The sequence below is a fragment of the Natrix helvetica genome (assembly GCF_964273705.1).
Source record: "Natrix helvetica genome assembly, chromosome: 1".
NCBI lineage: Eukaryota > Metazoa > Chordata > Lepidosauria > Squamata > Natricidae > Natrix > Natrix helvetica.
Window position 1 is genome coordinate 128,800,721 of NC_138548.1, and position 18,745 is coordinate 128,819,465.

At 37.9% G+C, this 18,745-nt stretch overlaps 1 long non-coding RNA gene across 1 annotated transcript in view; it reads right to left on the bottom strand.

Annotated features, from left to right (window-relative positions):
* The window catches only part of LOC309383690, a 32,282-nt gene extending 31,677 nt beyond the window's left edge, over nt 1-605 (bottom strand). Inside the window, exons 1-2 of the long non-coding RNA XR_014173900.1 lie at nt 558-605; nt 355-449 (exon numbers count right to left, since the gene is read on the bottom strand). This is a non-coding gene — a long non-coding RNA (uncharacterized lncRNA). The remainder of the gene's footprint in view (nt 1-354; nt 450-557) is intronic.
* Nucleotides 606-18,745: the final 18,140 nt, after the last annotated feature.

The following is an 18,745-nucleotide window of genomic DNA, read 5'->3' on the forward strand; positions in this document are numbered from 1 at the left end:
GGCCAAGTAGAAATTCGAGAGCAAGAAAGGATAATGAATCACTTATACCTGTGATCTCCAACCTTAGCAATTTTAAGACTTGGGGACTTCAACTCTCAGAATTCCCCAGCCACTATGGGGAATGGCTGTATAGCAAATTCTGGGAGTTGAAGTCCATGGGTCTTAAAGTTACCTAGGTTAGACATCCCTGCCTCCATCAATGCAATTTTTCCCCAATTGTCCCCCCCCCTTTTTTTTTTGACCAATAGTTCAGGCATTAATGTTGGGAAGATCAGAAAAGCTGAAACAATTATTTCCATTATGCTTTAACTAATGATTGAACAAAAAGCATTGGCCCCTCATTTCAAAGTCTACCTTATAGTTTGGATGGACTCTTCAAGTGTGGAACCTGCCAACTTCTCCCATTATCCCTTGCCTACCTTTGAAGACAGTACCAGTCCAGAAGAAACCTGTAAAATAGAGACACATAATGATCTTTATTTTAAGGATCATAATCAAATAATTAGTTTTTAAAAAAGCACCAGGTGTGGACATTATGAGACATAGAATAAAGATACCTGCTTGTCCTCCTTCAATTTCCCCAACCCACCTCTTCTTCATTTGCATTAGACATTTAAGCACAAACTTGCAGTGTGTGCTGACTTCCAGTCTGGGATGGTGGCACTGCTGACTCATTTCTGAGCCCATCATTTGCAGGGAGATTTCCTGATGTGACTCTGTCATGCCATTTCTCAGAAGCTGATGAATTATGCCTTTGAATGTCATCCAAAAGCTATAAAATTGCACCTGGCTAAACTACTTCTCCTGGGACAGGAGAATTTTGTCCCATTTCTGTCTGAAACTAGCTAAAAGAGCATGGTGTCTAGAGCAATTTGCCCTGATAAGTGGTGGTGCATTCATCCTTTCTCCCATGATCCTCAAGTATTGTCAATTGCGACCATGCTCAAGTTAAAAATAAAATAAAATGAAAAGAAGAAAGCCCTCTCCAAGATAACTTTTGATCTTCTCATTGTAGCACAGGCAACTTAATATTGTTTGTTACTCACAGAGTCCTATGTAGAAACTCAGAGAGACAACCTTAAAATAAATATTCAGACACTGCTGGGCAAGCAAAGAGAATGGAAATATTTCTAAATTCTTGGGAAGAAAGGTAATATTAAGAGGAGACATCAGCAGTCTGATTGTGCTTGTCTTCTCTTCCTTTTTATAGTCCCAGTAAGTTTAATTCCTAGGGGAAAAAGTAAAGGAGGATGATAATGAATGAGGAAAAGGTGAAAATGTCTTGGGAATGTCCATAAAGAAAAACAAAATGTAGAAAAAGAATTTGGTGAGCAGAGCTTATCTGTGAAGAATTGCCAATTGACACCAGGAATTCTCAGCTGTACAAATTGAGAGACGGTGTGAATTCTTGGCAGCTTATTCAAGAAGAACATCCCCAGTACCCATATTCACATACTTTGAGAAACTCTGCCTTGATTTGGTTGAAGAATTCGTATTATCCCTGTTATACAGAAGCCTTGGGGCCAAGCTCACAGAGAAAGCAACCCTGAGAGCCTTTGCTGGGGATTTTGGCTGAAATATTGCCAAGGAAACTAATTGAATTTCATTAAAACCAGGCCAAATACATAAGGATATCTTCTCAAAAGGTTTTGCTGATGCCTTTTCTATGGTTCTGTTGTTTCCCCTGAAACATAGTAAAACATTGGCTTTATTCTTTTGTTTGATATTGACTTGCCATGTTTTGAAAGAGTGATTATTTTTCTCCCGGCAGTCTCTGAGACATAAGCCATTGCCTCTTAAAAGTGAATGTTAAGAAATATACAATAGCTATGAACTATGTTTTAATTAGGCTGACAAACAAAGATAACTTTGTTAATGGATTACTAAACTGGCATGTTTTCCCATTCTCTCACTCCCCCTGCAGGGTGCACAGTCCAGTGCTATTTCAGTCTCGGCAATTGCTCTCAAGTTCCAAGATTCAGCACCGGGATTTTGCTTTTCACCAGCACAAGTGTGCAAACTCTTTCTAAGGGGGTGGTCCGTAAAGAGAAAGGGATTTGACTGAGGAACAGCAAGGGAAGACCAAGACATCTGTAGGCATCCTTGGATTTCCTTGACTGTCAAGGCCCATGCTGGAATATGAAGTGCTAAAATTCTAAGAATCCCTGGCATTGTCATATTTCTTCATCCAGAGATTGGGAAATGGGATTCTCATTCTGTAACTGTTGCTACTGTTGGTGTATTAAGCAACTGTTTTGTGACAATGAAGGGTGATCTTTAGGCATGTCCCAAAAGGATTACACGTTTGTTTTAATCCAGTTGCACATACCAAATCAATCCCAGGCAATTGTCTGCTGAGACCACAAATGAAAGTCAACAAACAGTAGAACAATATACAGGAGGTACAATTTGGGGAAAGTAATAAGACCCAGATATTATACTATTTTTGATCTTATTGGGATAACAGATGTTCTGTAGAATTTATGACCTTCCACCCAATTTCTAATGTGCGAAGAGATCCACATAGTTTCTTGGAAAGAGGATATTGGAAGAAGGATTAGTCTACCTCCAACCTACTTGATGATCTCAGTCCAGATTAGTCTTCAAATCTTGAACTGTTAAAACCATAATGACAAGAGGGGCAATTTGATATAAATATTACACCTTGGCTATTCTTATTTCCAGAATGTCTTCATAGTAAATTCAACTTTGGTTTCTTTTCTTTAATTAGATAATTTTGCACATTTTATTGGTTAGAGATAGCCAGAATGTTCTTTTTTATATTTTGGAAACAAATGGTTGTGAATAAGGAAGATGGGCTCAGCATTGTTTGTCTTTCTAAGTTTTGATTTTATATTGGGTTCTTGGGTTTTGATTCCATTAACTATAGTGTCCCTTTTACACTTTTAAAAGAAGATATAACTGTTTAAGCTTGATTGCTCTTTAGAAGGCCAGATCCTGAAGATGAAACTCAAATACTTTGGCCACCTAATGAGAAGGAAGGACTCGCTAGAGAAAAGCCTAATGCTGGGAAAGATTGAGGGCAAAAGAAGAAGAGGACAACAAAGAATGAGGTGGCTGCATGGAGTCACTGAAGCTGTAGGCTTGAGCTTAAATGGACAGGATGGTAGAGGACAGGAAGGCCTGGAGGAACGTTGTCTATGGGGTCACGATGGGTTGGACATGACTTCACAAGTAACAACAACAACAATAGCTGTTAGGATTATGAAGAAAGCATTTGAAAATTTGCAAATAATTTCTGCCAAACATATGTTCAAGGTATTTTATTTTCTTCCTTCTGATAGAATGCAATATCCTTACTCCCCCCCTGCCATTTGCTATACCTTGATTTGAAGGAAAGAGAACCTTTTCTGATAAAATGACTAAATCTACCATTGCAGTACGAAAACCAGCTGCATAAATCATTGCAGTCTAGAAAATTATAGAAGGGGGTCTCCATTGTGTTACCTTCATGTTTATCCCAATATAGTAGGTAGGTGGAGTGTTGCCTCATATCCAGTTTATGACTTTTTCTGGAACATCTCACTAGCTATCATTGGGGGAAAATGTCAGGAAGATTGGGAAGAAGAATTTCCCAAAGAAGACAATGGTCATGGTAATCACTTCATACCTGCTAAGAGAACTACAAGGATTGTTCAAGAAGTACAATGACTCAAAGGAGACTGAATTGTATTTACCAAAATACTTTATTTATTACTTATATCATTTATCACAGGATATTCTATTTTTGAAGACAGCATACCAACAGCTGTAATTGTTGTATGCTAAGTGTTTCATTCAAGCTTATATGTTCAGGCACATTTAAAAGATTAATAATAAAACTACTAAATTAGTTACCACCCTGAATCAGTCAAACATTTTGCATTAATCAATTCAAGTCACTTTCTGGAAAAAAGCATCACTGATTGACTGGGTGGCAGTGATTTGCAATTTCTTTTTAGATGACAGATACAATCTTAGAAGATTTACCCTAATGTAAGAGAGAATGGCTCTTCTAAGTTGATTTTTACTGCCATAGATATATGGATATAGACATTGTTATACTGAAAAGCTGAGAAACATGATCTTTCTTTTTCAAAAGAATGTTCTTTAATTATATGGAGTTCATTCAGAAAATATATATTATCATATCATAATATTCACAATAACCAACAATGTCATTTGATTATTTGAATCATTTTTATAATGAATAGTATCTTTTTTTTTTGAAAATAAAGGTTATTATCTTTATTAACCAATGACAAATTAAACCCTGTATTGTTCAGAGTGCAAATCTACTTAGCCTAACCAGTTTAAGAACAAAATATATCCTACATATATTTATCTTTCTGCATCCATGCTTTGCATTGGTATGGTTATGGACATCTTGCTCCTTGATTGCTTACTGTAGATCTATTGAGGAGAACCTTCAATCCCTTTTACACACACACACACACACACAGAGAGAGAGAGAGAGAGAGAGAGAGAGAGAGAGAGGGAGGGAGAGAAAGGTGCAGGTGTGTATCATTCTGAAGGGTTGTGATTGGAGTCTGCTAAAACTCTACCTAAGGCAGTGTCAGGTTCTTTTCAAAGCTTGGCTTTTAAATGTAGAATTTCATCTGTTTTGGACTGGCCAGTGCACCTGGAGACCATTAGGAGTACAGATCAACTGGAGACAAAAGCTGTTTCATGGTTATAAGGCAGTCATGCAGGGAATTCCCAAGTGGTAGGTCACAACCCACCAGCAGGTAGGTTGAACTTTGGAAGTGGGTCATTGGACCCAGGTGTTGATTGAAAAGGATGGCATGTGGGCTCCAACCAAACCTATGGTAGTGTGCAATATAGGTAAAGAAGCTTTACTTCTTAAATGATGGGACTTCTTTTTGAAGCAAGCTATGGATTTTTTGGTTGTGTTTACTGAAACTTTTAAAAAATTGCACAGATGTTCAACATCCCCAGGACTAGACCAGAATAAAATATTGGGTGGCTAAAATAGTTTTATTCCTGTTCCACAGTCTCAGATCATGCTTCACAAGTTCAATGCAAAGCAAATAAGATTATAAATACCTAATTAGGACAATAAGAGCATTCAGCTTGGAGGTTTTGTTTGAAGGCACTTCAGATGAGTTTCCAAAATAGAATCAAATTTTTAAATCAAAACAATGATTTCATTTGAATTATCAGATAGTCAGATTTCTCTGAATTGATTCAAACCAGATTGATGTGAAAATCTCTGAAGCATGCACAGGTGCTTATTTTAAGTCCCAAAATAGATTTGAATCAAACTGACCTGGTTTAAATTAATCAGATCATATTGATTTTTGTAAAAATTGAATTGACTATGCATATTATGTTGACTTAAGAATGGTTAAAACTTAGCATGATTTGCATAGGCATATACCTTTTAAATTACTACTTCAAGACTCTTTATAGTTTGACTCTTCAACACCCTATAGGTGGCTATCATTAAAATTTGGTTATGGTTGGCAAAGATTTATGCTCCATAAATGACTAATAGGATATGATCCACTAGAAATATGCTTCAGAGGTTTGGGTTTTGTACTTATTTATCTTCTTTTTTCTGTTGTAGAGAAAACAAATTCTGAAGAAAGAAAGAAAGAAAGAAAGAAAGAAAGAAAGAAAGAAAGAAAGAAAGAAAGAAAGAAAGAAAGAAAGATTAAAAAGAAATGGAATTTACTTATATACATTTTCTCAATTTGTATGCCATATTCAGAGCTCAATTGCAGGGGTAAGCTCTTTATGTAATAAATTATGTCAGTTATAAATAGTATAAAACTTAGCCTTTTAAAATGAGCAGTGCTACCTGCTTGTTTCTGAGGTTTTGCCATGATTCCGAGGACTAGAAATGTACAATTTTAAAAACATGAAATAAAAACTCTAATCCCCAAGAACCAATTTATCGGCACCAGATAAATGTGAGGGATAGTCTGTTTCTTTACATCCAGAATTCCAGAAAGTAAACAGCCTGGCATATGAAATGCAAACCTTGTGATCTGTGTCTTTACATGTTAAACACATTAAACAGATTTTGTTTAAGTCCTATGCCTCTTGATAGCCTGAAGCGACTTCTAAAGATATGCAAGGCTGAAGCTCCTTGTTTGGAAGAGTTATATGAAACTGAAATAAAGGAATCCATCATTCATTTGTGACAGCTCTTTGGAGCATGAATAAAACTGAAGTAACCCAAGTAGGAGGTGTCAGAATTCTAACTGAGGATGTAAAAGATGATTAACAACTGGTGAGTTATGACTAGCAGGATCCGTGCATTTGAAGAAAAGCCTATCTATAAAGCAACTCAAGCTTTGCCTGGAAGTAGCTAGGGGTGGGGAGGGAGGGTGGAAGAAAGTGAGCAAGAGAGAGAGAGAGAGAGAGAAAGAGAGAGAGAGGGAGGGAGGGAGGGAGAGAGGGAGAGAGAGACCCCCATTTGCCATGGAATGGCTCTCATATTGCAGAGACTTTAGCCAAAATATTCAGTAATGCAGTCAATGTCCCAGCTTTAGGATAGTTCCTGTATAAGCTGCAAAGATTTCTCAGGCAGAATAGCTCTAAACCATATCACTTTATATACTAGCTGCTCTTTCTTTCTTTCTCACAAATACCTAGTGCAAAATTAGAACATGTTTATTATCTTTGCTGAAAGCCAGTTTGATGTACTGGTTAAGGCATCAGGCTAGAAACTGGGAGAATGAGTTCTAGTCCTGCCTTGGGCACGAAAGCAGCTGGGTGACCTTGGGCCAATCACGATCTCTCAGTCCTTGGAAGGAGGCAGTGGGAAACCACGTCTGAAAAAAACTTACCAAGAAAACTGCAGGGACCTGTCAAGGCAGTCTCTGAGAACTGGACATGATTGAATGGAAGGGGAAAAAATAAACCTGCCTATGCATCTTATTGAATAAAGCATGTATTTGGAGTCTTCCATTTTTCCATAGCAGTCTTCATACTACTGTTTTTTTAAAGATGATGAACAAGTTATGTTAACTGTGTGGAATAGCTTGCATCTAGTTCTCTCCTCTCCCCATTATTGATTCAGTTTCTCTTTAACTAATGTTAAATCCCATCTTTGTCATAACTAATACCTCTGTCATGAAATAGGACTAGTATGATGCTTTTACATTCTCTTTTGGAAGGCTAATGTATGGAGAGACAGCGGAGAGGAATGGCAATATCTAGATATACGGAGTACGAAGCAGGTCATTAACAAAAGTTGCCTTTATTGAATATTCACCTTAATTCATTAACAAAAAGCATAATAAATAATAATAATATTTTTAACTTGCTACCTGAAATATCTACCCTATTTCTTATGTCTAATATCTTTGTTTATTCTCTACTACGTCTATAAGGGATGTGGTGGCTCAATGGCTAAGACACTGAACTTGTCGATCAGAAAGGTCGGCAGTTCAGTGATTCGAATCCCTAATGCCACATAACAGGATGAGGTCCCATTACTTGTCCCAGCTTCTGCCAACCTAGCAGTTCAAAAGCATGTAAAAATGGAAGTAGAAAAATAGGAACCATCTTTGGTGGGAAGGTAACAGTCTTCTGTGCACCTTCACCGTTTAGTCATGTCGGACATATGACGGTGGAGACGTCTTCAGACAGCGCTGGCTCTTTGGCTTTGAAACGGAGATGAGCACCACCCCCTAGAGTCGGCAACAACTAGCACATATGTGCGAGGGGAACCTTTACCTTTATGTCTATAGCACACCAGATACTATTTATGTGTAGTAATGGTCAAATTGTCAATTCAGTGCATATAATCTATCAAATGTTGATTTAGTCCCCAAATGGATCAAAGAGATGATCTCTGTTTAGGAAGCTATGGATCTGGGAGCTTACAATTAGTGCAGCCATCTTCAATAAAAGAAAGAGGGAATAAGGTGTGGGGAAGACCAAGAACCCCAATATTATTAACTGCCTGCAAAGAAACAGAATTCTGTTTATTGCAATTATGAACTGTCAGCCTGAAAGAAATCTTATAAGGGAATTATTAGTAATGGAAGTCTTTAGAACTGATCAGTTTTTCCATCCTCCTCCTTTCCTTTTGTTTTTATTTATTCTTTAGTCCTGAAGGGATAATTCTCTGTACAGCAACTTGCTGAGCAATGACCTTCCATGATATCATTTAAGTCAGCTGCTCCCCTTGTCTATTTTATGGTCTCTTCTGACAAAGTGGAAGCAGCCTTGCAAAGAATGTGGGAAACTACCCAAAGAATCTAAGTTGATACATATTAACCAGAATTATAAATCTTGAACAGCTCTTGAAAGAAATATTCTTATCCCTTATGTTGAAAGACACTATCTTCTTACAGATCTGCTTGCAGACCAAAGGTTATTAATTTTATTGGGTAAATGTATATGGAAATGCCAATGACAAACAATGTGCAAACATTGTGGAATGACCTCCTTCAATGTCCAGAACAGTAGTATTAATTTTGCTGCATTCTTGGACGTAGCTGTACAAGTAAAAAATGATTGCATATAGCCAAGCCTATAAACAATTCATTCCTTGAATGCCATTTTGATGGGTTCTTAATTATTTCCATGAATTGCAATATCTTTTCCAAATTTGCATCACAACAATTTCCTTGCCGACATTTTTTTTGCTTTTATGTATATAACTGTCACATATATTCCATTGATACTTTCTCTAGAAACTGTAACAGCTAATGTAGAGACCAAGAAGATACAATAGCCATCAGCTCCCCCACTTTTGTCCCATGTACACATCCACTTCAGGTTCTCAGTTTCAGATCTTGCTACATTGATAGTTATTTCCCCCCTTTTCTCTCCTGAGGAACAATGAGCTCACAAAAGTAAAAGTAATGGAAACCTATTTTAATGAATGTAAAATATAAGAAAAAAGTGACTTCTCCATTGTAGCAGATTTTCAAAATCTGGCTTTGAAACTTTTGGGTATTCAACATGTAGCCTCCCTGTGGAGTTCTTGATGCCCTTTGAGCTTGGGTCTTTGCAGACATTTCTTTACCAACTAGTTAACATCGTCAATGCATACTGATGGCATTAGCTAGCCAAGTAATGAAAAGCCTTCAAGGAAACAACTGAGTTGAGAGAACACCAAGAACTCCTCAGCTATAGATATTCTCTTCTATCGGACGTACTCTGTTCTTGTGAAGTCAGTCATGTGTTCAATGCTTGTGTATTCAACCATAGTTGTGATGTTGTTGCCTCTCCCCCACTCCCCCCATTGAGAGTTGATGGGCTTTATGGATCATGGCAAGTGCCAAACGCTTTAGCCTAGACTACAGATTGTATTTTCTCTGCTGCCATTATACAAGCATCAAATGTATCCTATGGAAAGAAAAGCACATCAGAAAAAAGACCAGATGCTGTTCATTAAAGCTGGGTAGCTGCAGGGCTCTTATGATATCACCAAGGACTTTAAACAATGGGATTTATTTCAGCCCACCTCTTTCCATCTTTCTACAGAAAGTTAGGAGGCTAAAATAAAAACCATTTGTCCTGCATTTAAAATATTGAATGCATTACTCCATGGATTGATCTCTCCTGGGCAGTATAGGATGACTGGTGTGGCCCAGGAAGATGGTGACAGCATTGAAGCAAGTAGGTTTCCCCCCCCTGCTGAGCAGGCTGAATCATGCTTCAATAAATCTTCTTTCAAAAAGATATAATTATGGTGAGTCTCATAATCTCAGTTGAAGGGTGGTATCTCCCATCACATAGACAAACACTTAAGAGATCCCCAAGAAAGGATATCTGATTCCCTGAAAACACAGATGGGAGAAGAAACATCAACTAGCTAAGCTTATTTTTGTGGGATATACAACTATGCCCAATCCCACCCACGCAGTTTCATCTTTTGCCCTTTAAACTGGCCTGTGATACTTGACAGGGTTTACAACCCTATCTTTTCTCCCTTCTCCAGACCGCTCAGAACAGCTAAAGGATCATCAAATCTAGAGAAACATGGGACAGAGAAAGGAGTCCCTTAACCATGCAATTCATCAGATAATTTCATTAGAGGAATATACTGTTTACAAATGGCTGTGAAAAAGAACATCAAGAGAGAGAGAGGGAGGGAGGGAGGGAGGGAGGGAGGGAGGGAGAGAGAGAGAGAGAGAGAGAGAGAGAGAGACTCAACTATAGAATGGTTGCTTGGGGTTTTAGTGTTGTGGTACGTTCATATCCTGCACTAGGATACAGCCAGACAAGCTGTAACCTCTAAAACCAATACTGCTAGAAGTGGAGCCAGCAAGGAATTCAAACCTTGAACTATAAACCTTTCTAACTAATCCCAAATGTATTTGGAAGCCAATTATGGCCACTCCACTCTGCACATGCTTCTTTTTCACCTCCTACTTTGCCCATTGAGGTGTGTTTTTAGAGCAAATGCTGACCTGCATGCTATTTTCCCCCATTCATCTTTGTTCGATACAAAAACAAAGGTTACAATTACAGCTCTCTCCTCTGAAGCCTGCACTATATCTGAATGAAGAAGCCACAAGACAGAGCTTCTGTGCCAATAATTGTTGCACACGATACATCCTACTCTTTTCTACAGAGTTGTTAAAGGTGCACCTGGTCACCCTATCCATGAATGGATCTGCTAAGAATATCAGATTAACCCATCTTTACTTGAATCCACATAATAAATCTTGTTTCTAAATGGCTGGTGGTAATCCTCATATGGCAAGGAATGTAAAGGGATTCTTAATGTGGAGGCAGAAGAGGAAATCACTTGATTTCTTCCTTCTGATATTACAAAGCGGTATATGGTAATTAGAAAGTAGAAGTTAAAGAATGTTTAGAGAACTTGAACTTGGGCTTTGCAAAACCTGAATCCTAGCCAGTTGTCTCAATTGTTCAGGACTATTACAGTGGTGGGTTCCGGATCCTGTCGCAACTGGTACGCTGTACTTGGGGATGGGCACCCTAGTTTGGCACGTGCGCTGAGCACGCATGCACCCACCACTGCCCTGCGACACCCAGATGTTTGGTGGAGCTCACGCAGGCCCCGCATGCTGTGCACATGTGTGCAATTGGCCAGTCATGTTATAAACAGCTATGGAATGCGGGTGGGTGGGCCAAATGATCCACCATACCCGTAAGGTGGATGCTGCTCCTGGCTACTACCGGTATGGCCGTACTGGGCCGTACTGCCCAGAACCCACCACTGGATTATTAGAAACATACAGATCACCCTTGATAAACTTCACTGGTCCTGAAGGAATTGTATCTTCTTGGAGCTAATTTAAGTTTTTCTCTCTTTTAGAATTCCTCATATCTTTACCCAAGGCTATATTAAGGAAACAACTCAGAATCATAGGCAATCTTCATGTCTCAAGGGAAATGACAAGCATCTCAAATGAGAAAACAAAGTACAAAGATGAAAACAGTATATTTCCTCTTTGTACCAAGTCATTGTTTCACTGAATTTGTCGAATTAATTGGTACAGTCCAAGATTATTGTTTTTTCCAATCTTGGTTCCTGCTGATTTCCTGGATGTTGGCAAATCAGGTAGTCTTTGTTGAATCTAGAACACTGAGTTTTAGATTGATTTGAAATGTGACAGGAAATGAAAATGCTGAACAGCTTCCCTTACTAACAGGCTGGGAGGAAGTGGGTGGTGCTACAGGAGGCTAGATTGCATTATATAAATATTTTATCTCCCTTACCAGGACACAGTTTTATTAAGTGTCTGGCTAGAATGTGGGCATCTGATGGTTCCAAAGAGACTGGACTATTTTTCAATTGGTATATCTGCTCTCCAGCTTTTTATAAGCCTCTATGCTTGACATAGCCATTCTTTAGCACCAGGAATAAGATTTATGGTTCTCATGACTTTACTGAACTGATGTTTAGATTTTATATATTTAAAACATTTGAGTTCTATGTAAAGTGCCTTGAGGGAAAAAATGCCATCATTGCTAAAATTTCTGAATAAATAAGGAAACAGATAAAGGATGGAAAAGCACTATTTGAGAATAGATAGGGGCTCCCATTAGAGCCTGCTGTATTCCCCATTCCACATTTTTTCCCTGAATTTTGAAAGAATTCCAACCTCTTTTCCAGCAACAGCATCAACCTCATCACCTATGTTCTGGAAATGCTCCAAAAACTCAATCATCTTTGTTTTTTATTACTAGATATGTCATCTTTCCCTCTCCAGCGTAGCTGCTATTCATTTTTCCTAGTGAATAAACTCTTACTGGAGGGATTGTTAAAGTAAAATATCTGTATTGCTGCCATATGATGAATCTTTTGTGGTGAGACTTCTATGATGAATTTCCTGTGGGCCAGTCATTCTTAGCAAATAGAAGGGGCAGACATTTTGCCAAAGAAAAATGTCCTGGGTAGGTTGATTAATGCCTCAGAGAGCCCTTCGTTATAGTTGTCCTCCAGTTCTGGGAAGACTATAGGTTTCCTAAAAACTGAACCTCACTTTTATGCTTCCTGCTTAGTTACAGCTGGAGCCAAAGAGAACACACATGTTTCATAACAGATGAGTTTAGCAGGTGATCCAGGAAGAAACCTCTGCATCATACTCGCCTGGCAAAAGCTTGTGTTAAGCTCATCTCAGTTGGATGCCCCTCATCATCCTGCTGACACTCAGTGCAAAGACAGAGAGGCAGGAATGCCTGCTTCCTGATCTGTCAATTTGCAGCTGACATTTGACTTCTGTGGGTCAGAAATACACACAACAGCATTTTTCCATCTGCACAACTCACCCAGCTTGGATCATTTAAAGGGAGCAATAATTCACTCTTCTTTTCTTTTAAAACCCTTTAACCTCTCAGAATCAGCCATAAGTAGTTCATGGTGGGCAGATACATTTTCTCTTCCTTAGCAGAAAAGTCCTGATTTGTATCAGACTGACTGAGGCACCACTTGCTATGCTATCTAATGGTCCATTCATTTCTCTTCATTTAATGATTTGGCTTTAATACTCATGAAATGAGAGGAACATTTATAGGAAGGGAGATGACAGTGAAGAACATTATCAAGCTCATAAAAGGGGAGGAGAGGAGGAGAAAGAGGAGGAGGAGGAATTATTATTACTACTACTACTACTACTACTACTATTATTATTATTATTATTATTATTATTATTATTATTATTATTATTATTATTATTATTATTATTATACAATTGTATCACAGCAGCCAGTTGTTTCGCCGGATTTGGCATTGATTACTAGTCTATTATTATTATTATTATTATTATTATTATTATTATTATTATCATCATCATCATCATCATCATCATCATTATCATCATCATCATCATTATCATTATTATCATTATTATTATGTTAATCTTTGGTGAGATTCACAGCCTTTGGGGCTGGTTAGTAGCCTAGCAGCTCGAGTCCTAACCAAGGACCTAGGAACTGTTAAGGTAACGTCGGAGGATATAAGTTGTTCCAAGTAGGGTGGTTTTTTGTAGAGTCAGAATGTTCAAGTCAGGTAAATTTAGAATTTTCAAATAGCGCGGTAGCCCTTTAGGTATTGCTGCAAGGGCTCCAATTACAATCGGGACAACACATGATTTCTTTTTCCACAGTCGCTCAACTTCAATTTGCAAGTCCCGGTACCTTGTGATTTTTTCTTGCTGTTTATCTTCAATTCGTGCATCACCAAGTATTGCAATGTCGATAAATCACACTTTTTTCTTTTCAACTATTGTTAAGTCAGGTGTGTTGTAGGCCAAGTGCCTTGTCAGTCTGAATTCTGAAGTCCTACAAGATCTTGACTTTCTCATTCTCTAAAACCTTCTCAACCTGATGGTCCCAGTGGTTTTTGCTGTACTCAACTCCAAACTTTTGGCATAATTTCCTGTGAACAACCTTAGCAATGCGGTCATGGCATTGTAAGTTAGTCAGTTTGTGAAATTTTGCTGCACCCACTGATCAAGTGGTCGACTGTCTTATCTTTCTCATTACAGAGGCGACATTTGCTATTGGTGGTAACATGTTGAATTTTTGCCTTCATGCAGTTTGTGGCTAAGGCTTGTTCTTGAGCTGCCAAAATAAAGCCTTCTGTTTCTTTTTTCAGTACTCCTGATCTTAACCAGTTCCAAGTTAGTTTTTGGTCAGCTTTGCCTTCAATACTTTTCAAGAATTGGCCATGCATAGCTTTGCTTTTCCAATTTTCAGCTCGCTTCTCAATTACTTCTTTCTTATATTCAGCTTTTGACTTAGTTGTCTTCAAAAGGTCTCCCTTATTTACTTTCTTAATCATTGGCTCTTCACTTTTCTGGATGTAATCATTCAAGCTGTGTCTTTCTTCTTCCACAGTCTGCTTTACTTGTAGGAGTCCTCGACCACCCTCTGCTCTTGATAGATATAATCAGTCAACATCACTTTTAGGGTGCAAAGCATGATTCATTGTTGTAAGCTTCCTTGTTTTTCTGTCCAAATTGTCCAACTCCATTTGGGTCCAGTCAATTATTCCTGCAGAGTATTGAATTATAGGTATAGCCCAGGTATTTATGGTTTTTATGATGTTTTCCCCACTCAGTTTGGACTTTAATATCTTGTGAATTCGTCGAATGTACTTGGCTGATGTTAATTCCTTGACTTGATTATGCATTAATTCAGAGGCCTCTAAAATCTCCAAGTACTTGTAGCCTTCTTCTGGTTTAACTGCCTTTATCATTTCTTCATTCTCAAGTTCTATTCTATAATTTTCTATGACCTTGCCTGCTTTGCTTCTATTATTATTATTGCATCAACTGAAGTGTATCACAGCTGCCAGTTGTTTTGCCGGATTTGGCATTAATTACTAGTCGGGCCCCACCCAGGGGCCTAGGACGTCGTAACGTATTATGTATTATTATTATTATTATTATTATTATTATTATTATTATTATTATTATTATTATTATTCTGTAAATTAGAGAACATAGATGGAAGAAAGGTTTTCTGTTCTGATAAAGTGTCTCTCCATCTATGATGGAATTGAATTTTTTAAAAAACAGATGTGTTAGGTTCCCAGAAGGAGAGTTTCTGGTGATTATATAGGTCTTTGATTCATTCATTTCTAGATAGATTTGATATACTAATACATTTTTAAAAGGGTGTCTTATTATGCTTTAAGGTGAGATGAATCTCACAGCTACAAGATAGACCTATTGGCTTCATGGCTTTATATTTCTGAATGAATGTTTACATTACATCTTTGATATGTAAATGAAAAGCATAAACAACTACAGAAAATAAGATGAAGTTACCTGTTCTGTCCCATGATTCTAATAAATATGCAGACACAAGCTTGGCTGTCTGCCATGACTAATTACAGAGATAAAACCACCCCTTGGCTAGGAGCCTAGAATGCTATCTTCAAAAAACCAAGATTAGACTTACGGAATGCTTTCTCAGCAGCTAGTAAAATGGACTGTTGTTTCCTGCAAAGATTCCCCTTCTGTCGCTCTACCTATAAACTCTTTGGGAGAGGCCACACCCTTAGCAGGCTGTCCCTACTTCCTTCTATGACATCGTCTCCACAGCTGTTCCTTTCTCCTCTCAGCTCTACTCACATGGACATCAGGGACAATCTCCCTCTGTTCCTCTTCACTGCTCCCTGACTCAGATGCCACCTGGTGGCCAACAGGCCTCTCTAGTTTCTGCTCTGACTCAAAACACCCTCCAGAGTCTTCCTCATCCTCCAGAGCAGTCCCACAATGGTCTGAGCTGTCAGAGTCCACCAACAGCTCAGCCGGCCACTGCTGGGCCACAACAGTTACTTATGGCACTTTTCTTGAACTGATGGGTCAGGTTCTACTAAAGAAATGCAGCCTGACCTTGGGAGATAGGTTGTCACAGTAGCAAGACTAATATTGTATGCATATATATTTTATTAGTATTTTTTTAAAGGAGAGGCTTATATTTATTCAAAAAGTGGTTGCTAGGTTGGGAAAAGCTGAACTCGTTTATAACATGGCCCCACAGAATGATGATCAAAAGTATGTACACGTACAGTATAGTTGTTAGCTGATAGTATAGAAATAGCTGTCAGGAGAGAAATGAAGAAATAATTCAAAGTATTTGTAATGAGAATTTAGGAGATAGACACACTCTCCCTACAATTTTAAATATATACATTCAGTTTTCAATAATTTCATGCAGAATGCAGCACTTGGCAGAAATCAGGTACATCCATGTCATACCTGAAAAGAAAACAGCTAAGCATTTTTTTAATATGATATCCTAGAGTTGGTGTCATGTTTTACATTGACCTGGTATTCCATATGTGCTGAAAAGGGTCCTTTTACATTAAGGATTATGAGTTCCCATCACATTGGCAAAAAGGAGAACTATGACTCAGAAGTGTGTTAATGGAGTGATGTTTAGAGACAGAGTGCTTTTGTGCATCAATGCAACATTGTTGAAACATCTGAAATACTACTCCGATGTATTCTGTTTGTGTACACTGGAAAGACTTTAAAAAGGGAGAACAGGATTTTGGGGGAGGGAGATGTTAAAGTGTGCCAAAACACAGGCATTAAATGACACGGATGCAATGTGTTTATTGAATGTTTAGACACTAAACAAATATAGAAAAGAATTAAATTGTAATTCATCATTTCCCTTGATCGCTCATAAAACCAGCTTTTAACATAAGCTATCTTGTTGAATTCAGGGGCTCAGTTTTCCTTAGTAAGATTTTTTTTTAGGACAGTAGCTATATTGCAGCCAGGCAATATATATGAGTATAATGAGACTCACTTTCAAGTAAATTTAGGTTGCAGCTTTACATATCAATCCCTCAAAGTATCAATTTAAAGTTAGGATCTCTGAGTTAAATTCATAATAAATACTTAGTATAAGGCTATACAAACCCCTTCTCTCCCTCCCTCCCTCCCTCCCTCCCTCCCTGCCCCCCCCTCTCTCTCATGGGCAGGGAGAATAAAATTATCACACCGGAAAAACTTCAGCCAGCAAAGAAAATTGTAGTATTTTTTTAAAATTCTAAAATATTTTTCTTTTTTCACTGATGCTAACATTCTACTTATCCAGGTGTCATTAAACCCAAGTATCTTTGGCTTTAGCCAGCAATGCAAATAATAACAGATTATATTTAAAAAAACTTGTCTGAAAAAAATCTGAATGAATAGGCTGGAGAAAAACAGTATGGAAGTTTTATTGATGATATATATTTTAGGCATTTGAAGATTTGAGGGCTGGGGGTAAAGAAAAGTTTTCTATTGGCAGACCTAGGAGATGTCCTGCCTAAATATAAGTAAAGTAGGAAACATCTATTTAGTTTTAATTTAAGTATTAGGAATAGATATTTGAAATTTGGCTGAAATTGGCTGGATTAGAATTGGGTATAAGAGGAGGACTGATCTACTTTCAAAGACATTTGAGGTGGCTCAAACTGTGTGTATCTTTATACACTGAAAATATGTATTTATCTTACAATCAGACTTGTATAGAAATATTAATGTATTTATCTTGTGTAAACAGGATTATAGCAACTAAAAAACAGAACTAGATAAATAAAAGAACTAGCACCCACAAATTTAACATGATCACAGCAACTATATAACTTATATTGTTGCATAGAAAAGTATCTCTTGATTCATTTCCTCATTTCCTCAAGGATCTACTGAGAACTATCATGACCTGAAACCACTGTTTAACATGGATCAACTATTTAACTTGATGGTTGAAGAAACAACAGACACTCATACTCTCTTCTAAGTATGCCGGGCATAAATGACACCTTTCAGCCACCTCCTAAATTTCTAAGCAAACTCAATTCCACAGAATGAGTTCTGCTCTCAACACAGATTTTTTTTTTAAATGGAGAAGTGAGAGGGTGAACGGCAGCCAGGTACATGTGGATTAGCATCTTTCCTGTTTAGAATCTTAGTGGGAACAACATATCCATCCTCATTACTATCAGGGTATTGCAATGTTTCTCTGTGCACCTCTACCCTACCAGATCTTCTTCTCCAAACATTCTGGTTTATGGACTATCATTTAGGGTACAGTACCAGGGTTTCCTAATGTGACATTAAAGGAAAGCCAGAGGAAAGTCTATGGCACCCAACTCATCTTCAATTGTTCTCTTTCAAGATTTTGGATTAATCACTTAATCATTCAAATTAAATGATGGCTACCATATCTGGCCTGCAAAAATGTGGACGGTGATGTTACTGTGCAAAACATTTTCTGTATCTCCCAAAGATGCTTTTTTCAAAAGGCAACTAGACTTTATTTTTTTTTGCTTGAAGATGTTTCACTTTTCATCCAAGAAACTTATGCAGTTCTGACTGAATGGTGGAGAATGGAAGGATTTATATTCCTTGCAGTTATCTGTTTGTTAGCACTCTCTCTGAGAGTCATTGACGCTGCTTGGAAGTTTATCTGTGCCATCAGAGGCATTTGAATAGTGCAAGTGGGTGTGGAACCTTCTGGGAACTGTTGTTTGCCTTTTGAAAAACCACCACGACCTGGATGACTGAGAAGCTCCATAGATGTATTCTGTATTTCTTTGCTGCCATCCAAAGCTAGTCTCGTGCAAGCCTTCAGAAAAATAAATTCAGCAATTCTTTGATTAGGAAGGAGAATTAGTATAAAAAGGGAACATTAAGGCTTGACTAAAAGAGTGTATTAATACAGTTACAAGAAAGGGAAAGAGAAACGAGGGATAGGCTGATACTTTTCAGGATGTTGTAGATAACAGAGAAATTGACAAAAGTAAGGTCAGTTTCACCCTAGCAGGCCTATAGAG